This window comes from Hypanus sabinus, chromosome 14, assembly GCF_030144855.1.
Source record: "Hypanus sabinus isolate sHypSab1 chromosome 14, sHypSab1.hap1, whole genome shotgun sequence".
NCBI lineage: Eukaryota > Metazoa > Chordata > Chondrichthyes > Myliobatiformes > Dasyatidae > Hypanus > Hypanus sabinus.
The window spans coordinates 87764230-87770968 of record NC_082719.1 but is presented as its reverse complement, the minus strand read 5'-3'; the positions used below and the strand labels follow the sequence as shown (position 1 = coordinate 87770968).

At 36.9% G+C, this 6739-nt stretch overlaps 1 long non-coding RNA gene across 1 annotated transcript; it reads left to right on the top strand.

Moving 5' to 3' along the window:
• Window positions 1-733: 733 nt before the first annotated feature.
• LOC132404445 (uncharacterized) lies at window positions 734-2651 on the top strand. The gene is made up of 3 exons (XR_009515543.1): window positions 734-894; window positions 1733-1791; window positions 2363-2651. It is a non-coding gene; the product is annotated as an uncharacterized LOC132404445 (long non-coding RNA).
• Window positions 2652-6739: the final 4088 nt, after the last annotated feature.

Sequence of the window (6739 nt, the reverse complement as noted above, 5' to 3'; positions counted from 1 at the left end):
GGGAAGCTTAAATTTCAAAGTTCACAGCTCAAAGTTATTTTCAATTATGTATACCATATAAAACCATGAGATTCATCTTTTTTCAAACACTCACAGAACAGAGAACCACACACAACAAATAATGACAAATATCTAAAGTGCAAAGGGGTACAAACCCTGCAAATAGTTAAAAACAGTAAACAAATGATACATTGAACAAGAATGGCAGAGTTCCCCAAAAGTAAGTCCTTTGCTTCGGAGTCAGTTCAGTGCTGAGGTGACTGAAGCCAGTCCAGGAACCCAGTGGCTGCAGGGCAAAAGCAGCTCCTGAACTTGGTGGTGTGGTGCTCAAGACTCCTGCACCTCCCGCCTGATGGTAGTAACAAGAAGAGAGGGTGAAGGGTCATCCATAGACAGATGGCGCTGAACATTGGTTCATCTACCAAGTTTAGGCCTTGATATTTTAATCAGACTCCAAGTTTTAATCAGAATCTATTGTTATTTATTATTATTTATTTATGTTTGTATGTGTACAGTTGTCCTTTCATACTTATTGAACACCCATTGGTAAAGTCTTTTACTGACTCTATTAGAGTTATTGTTCTATTATGGATTTATTGAGTATGCCCACAAGAAAGTTAATCTCAGGATTGTATATGGTGACATATATAGTGATAATGAATTTACTTGGAATTTGAACATTGAATTTTCTTTGTTTCTTCAGTTTAGAGTGGATCATATGGTTCTGATAAACTTGTACTTTGGGACAAGGGCAAGAAGAACCAGGTTCAACCCAGAGGAAATAACTACAGGATCTACATCACTATGTTCTCTTCATCCAGAAGATTATCAACATTTGGAAGTCAAAGAGATGAAAACGTTGGAAGATATAAATTCTGGGAGCAAGCAGATGCAGTAAGACGCTATAGGATTCTCTCAATGAATCAACTAAAATATGTTACACAGTATTTCCCATTTATAAAATTCTCATTGTGGACGGAGATAAGGGAAGCCATATCACCCATTGCAAACTTCCAATTTCTTATAGCAAACAACAGTAGCCCACACACAATCATACACCTCTGCATTCAGTTACCTTAAAAAATAACAAGATTTTGTTCTATTTCTGTGCAATTTCTCAATATTGGAAAGTAACAGCAATTAGTTCTAGCCAGAAGTAAATCAATCATTGGGGTTTCTGTTGCCTCCCTTTGGTTAGCCTTCTTTCCCTCAATCCTGCTAAGTAGAAATCTGGGCACCTCTGACAATGGGATTATTCTGTCGTAATCCTGAAACCAATTCATATTATAGTTTCTGCTAAAAATAAGTAAAGAGGATCCAGCCTATGGCAGAACATCATAGATATTGTTCAAGATCATTTTCATGCTGTTAGCTTGACTGATAACCAAGTTAATTTTGAACAAACTGAGGTTATGTGATTTAGTTATTTAATAGTTTCATCACCAAATGCACAAAATGCAAATAAGCTATAGCAATAGTGAAAACCTTTTCTGTTCATTATGCAGAATTCAGATAGCCATATTAATTGAAATTGTCACAGAAAATGTAATGGATTAAAAAATATCAACACAGTGTAATGCAATATTAGCCTCCTATTGTGATCCTCTACTTATACTCAATTCAAATTACTTTAATAAGAAAACATTATAATGAAATGAAAAATAAGAAGCTTCATTCTTTTTGCATCAGTAAGTCTCTTGTGAAGTAACATTGACACTTTCACTCATTTCAGGATTGATTTATCGGAAGCATGTTTACTGCATCTGAATAGGAAGAGTAGTGACTTTGAGTGTAAGTTCGTCCATTGTCAAGTTTCATACAACTAAACAGAAATGAAGTAGATCCACACAATTTGAGTTGCAGTCACTATACCATGGTCATGTTGTTAAGTAATTCTGTAAGACAGAGCACTGGGGAAGATAGAGAAAGTTTGTAGTATTACTCCTTCAGTGCCCTTATCCCATTTGTGCTAATTTCTCATCTGATCAATGTGGCACCATTCTATTCTGCAGGTCTTCTATTGAGTTAAAAGTTAAAGTGGCACATGGCCAAGTGGTTAAGGTGCTGGACTAGTGATCTGCAGGTAATGAGTTTGAGCCCCAGCTGAGGCAGTGTGTTGTGTCCTTTAGCAAGGAACTTAACCACACTTTGCTCCAGTCCACCCAGCTGAACTGGCAAAATGCTGGGGGGTTAATCTCGTGATAGACTGGTATCCTATCTCGGTGGGGGGGGGGGGGAATCTCGTACTCTCAGTCGCTTCACGCCATGGAAACCGGCATAAGCACCAGCCTGACAAGCCTATAAGACTTGGGACAGACTTTAACTTTTAACTTTAATAATGTGGCACCATTCTGTTCTGCAGGTCTTCTATTGAAACCAACTATAAGTATATGACTGTGATCTTACTTTTCGTCTGCCTGCAGTGGTATGCTTTGAGATGAATTGTGCTTGTCTCACCCTGTGACTGAGCAAGAATCTTTAAATAACTTCCACTTTTCAGCATTATATGAAGCTGATTTTCAGCAACAGAACAACATTAGCTTTATTAACATAAGTGTTACAGAAAATCTGACCAGGAATGAAGCTTGATTGTTGCACATTGAGTTTCATGGATACAGTCAAAAAATTATTGTACTGTAAATTAAATATACTTCGACTGCAAAGTCTTAATTTCCATTGAAACATGAACAAGATGTGTTAATTATCTCTTTTTCCTTAACTTTCATGGTTAAGATTATCGAGGTTGGTGTTTTGGTTGTCTCAGAAAAGAAGCCAACATCAATATCTAATTATCAAATGAACTTCAAGTAAACTGCAGCACTGAAAGAATGCAACTAGAATGTGAGATTAAACTATCATTCCATAACACTCGATCTAAGAATTTCACCAACTTGTCAGGATCACATCACAACTGATGTTTTTGCAGAACTCCGAATTAGCAATCTGAAAGGCAACATATCTTTGGCCTGAAGTGTGGACTGTTTATTAATTTCCAGAAGTGCTGCTTGACTTGCTGAATTCCTCCGGCACTGTGTGTGTATTGTTTTGGATTTCCAATATTGGCAGATTTTTTTCAATGTTTGTACTTTTTAGAGGAGGATCCCAGGGGAGGCGCATGACAGTAATCCTGGTAATGAAAGGGTTAACACAGGAGCAGCATTTGTTGTCTCTCCGCCTGTATTCACTGGAATTTAGGAAATTGGGGGTGATCGCATTGAAACATTTCAAATATTGAAAGGTCTAGATAGAGTGGACATGCAGAGGAAACTTCAGAATAGAAAGGTGTCCCTTTAGAACAGAAAAAAGGAGGAATTTCTTTAGTCAGAGGATAGTGAGCATGTGGAACTCATTGCCATAAATGGCAGTGGGGGCTATGTCATTAGATATGTTAAAAGCACAGGTTGATAGATTCTTGATCGTTAAAGCTTTTGGGAAGTTTGCAGGGGAATTTATGCACAATTCACCTCATGCTGTGAAATGGAGGCACCTCTTTTTCCTTATTAAGGAGAGATAGAGCCTGTAGTATGTTGAATACTGGGTGAATGAGTAGTCTTTGGGGGTACTGCAAGTCAATGTCTTTATTGATGCTTTGTTGCACACTTGAATACTTGGTGGGGGATGCGCATGCTTTTTTTTTGCTGTTGGGGATAATATTACTTTGCTGCTGCTTATGCGTGGGAGGGGGGAGCTGGGGAGGTGCTTTGGGGTTCTAATATTTACTTCTCATTCATTCTTAGGGGCACTCCTCTGTTTTAGAGGATGGTTGCAAAGAAAAAGAATTTCAAGATGTACATTGTATACATTTCTCTGACATTAAATGTATCTTTGAAACCTTTGAATGGAGTTAAGAGAGATAATAAATGAACCATGATGGAAAAATGAAACAGAATTGATGAGCTGAATGGCCTAATTCTGGTCATAAGTCCTATGGTCTTATGGTCCTACACTTTGTATCACTTTTCAATGAATAAGTTGGATTTTCATTGAAATGTTATTTGTTCTCATTCAAGGCAAAATTTCTTCTAACTTTTGAAATGCACCACCAAGACACTTAACCAAAAGGATTCTTGGTGCCAAGTTTACCTGAGAATTTGGACCCTGAGTTAGGAGTACAGATGCTGGGTCAGCTGTGGTGAGTAACTCACTAGTGACTGGCTGAGTTCCATGTTGCTCAATCTCTTTGCAAACTCATTAAGCATAATGCCCACTCCACTGCTTTCAATCTGCTCCACTATCTGTTCAACCTGCAGCTTTATAAACATATCGAACCACAAATGGGAATAGCCCACTTTGCTGTGCTCCAAGGCTCAAAGCTTAAACCTATTTCAATAACAAATGCAACAAAATATATTTCATTAGAGGGCCTTTATTTTAAGGTCTAGTTGCAATTTGAAACCAAATCAATTCAATAAAAGTCAGCTTGCATACATTTAATTTGTCAGATATCAGTTGGGAAAGATGTGGGAAAACTGAAGAATGTCAGAGCCTTCCAATACTGAAGTGACATTTTGATTTATAGCTTTATTCATTAGCATGGGGCAAATATAACCAAAACAGCTTCTTGCCTTTATATAGTCCCTTTACTATACAAAATTGCCTTAAAATGGTTAACTAGTCCAGATTAATTTAGGAAGACTCTAATTTTGTTATTAAAATGAAGAAAATCCTAATTACAGAGCAGAAATACAGAAGGAATGATTCAGAATAAGGTCTGCACAACAAAAGTAACAACTCGAGTCTGATAGGAATTTGTGTTCTAGGTGGTCAATTTTATTTGCATACTGTAATTACATATTTTGACTCTATTGTTAAAGACATCTAATATAGTAATTAACTAAAATGTGAAGCCTTTAATGGCAGTGCACGAAAGATTTATTAAAATTATTTCATGGATCACTGTTAGTGTTTCCAGTTGAAGACCCTTCATATGATCCTGGACAGTGAGGAGGTAAGTCTAAAGTTCAGAGAGGTAGAAGAAAGCTGGAGGGTATATAGGAAATATATATTAAAGGGAGAGGCCACAGTTGTCCAGGCGAATCCTCTATTCACAAATTCACCGAGCTATCTGTTAAAGAGAGAGAAACCAACAAAAAGGATCAGGGAACACAAATCCTTAATTCCTTGAAAGATAAGGTCATAAAAAAAATTCTTTTGGCACATTAGCCTTCATAAATCAAAATATTGAGTATAGGAGTTGGGATGTTATGTTGAAGCTGTATGAAACTTTGGAGAGGCCGAATTTGGAGTATTGTATGCAGATCTGGTCAGCTACAGAACTACAGGGAAGATGTCAATAAGATTGAATGAGTAAAGATAAAACTTACAAGATTATTGCCACAACTTGAAGACCTGAGTTATAGGAAAAGTTGAATAGGTTAGGATTTTATTCCATAGAATATAGAACTTCTTCACTCAGAGGGTGATGAGAGTGTGGGACGAGTTGCTGGTTGAAGTGGTGAATGCCAGTTTCATTTCAACATTTAAAAGGAATGTGGATAAATACATGGATGGGAGGAATATGGAGGGCTATGGTCAATGGGATTAGGCAGATTAATAGTTCAGCATTGACCAGATGTGTGAAAGAAACTGTTCTGTGCTGTAGTTACTCTGTGATTAGTAACATAGGACAGAAAGTACTCTTGTGGGTGAGAACCAAGAAGTGGAGGCAGGAAATGTGAAAGTTGTGAAATGCAGGTCAGAGCTTCTGCTGAACCTGAAAGCAGTTGGAGAATCTGTGTTTATGCTTCAGTTGCTTATGTTCTTAGAGTTTTTGGTGATGTAACATTTTGTGATTCTAAACTATAATCCATGACAGAAGTATCTTGTTAAGGTGAAGGTTTCTTCTTGACACAATGTCAGTAGAGGATACAGATTTAAGATCACTGGTGAAACTGGTTTACAGAAGAAACAGTGCTTTACATAGGTGTGTTTGTGATCCAGAATGCTGCTGGAACAGACCATCTTTCTGGAAAATGTGTGGATATAGATTTAATATCTAAATTTAAAAATATGTTGGGTAGATATTCAAATGAAAAATATCCATAACATTATGGGAAAGAACAGAGAATCAGGATTAAATTTTCTACCTAGTATAATGGACGCAACAACCTCCTTTTGAATTGTGTTATTTAATGACTCTTTAAGTAGATCAAAGATTGACCTGAACTGAACACACCTGGACTCTTTTGAGTTCTTTGTGATTTGATGTTTTGTAATTCTGTACCCTCCGCTTGTCTCTTGCACAATTTGTACTTTATTTTTGCACATTGGGGGGTTTGATGCTTTTCTTTAAATGGGTTCCATGGTCTTTGCTTCATGGCTGGCTATAGGAAGATGAATTTCAGGGTTGTATACTGCATACAGACTGATAATAATGTACTTTGAATTTTTGAATCTTTTTGACTTCTTAACAAGAAACCTGATAACTTCTTTGTAAAGAAATCCTACAGGATTATGCATGATGGTTCAATAGCTGTGTTTGGGCACGCTGAACTATAGAGCCCTGAAACCTTCAGGCCTCTTCATTTAAAGGCAATTAAAATCAGTTTAGTTACTACCATTGAACTGAACCAAGAGAAAAAAATAGAAATATAATATTAAGGTTGGTAGTGCACAACTTGATGGTTCCAGTGTGGGCAAATGCAATTTCAAAGTAATGGAAATATTTGAATAATAGAGCCCTTAGGTACATGTCTAAAGCATATATGCTATCCTCTGTGGTTAACTGGTCTCATTATAT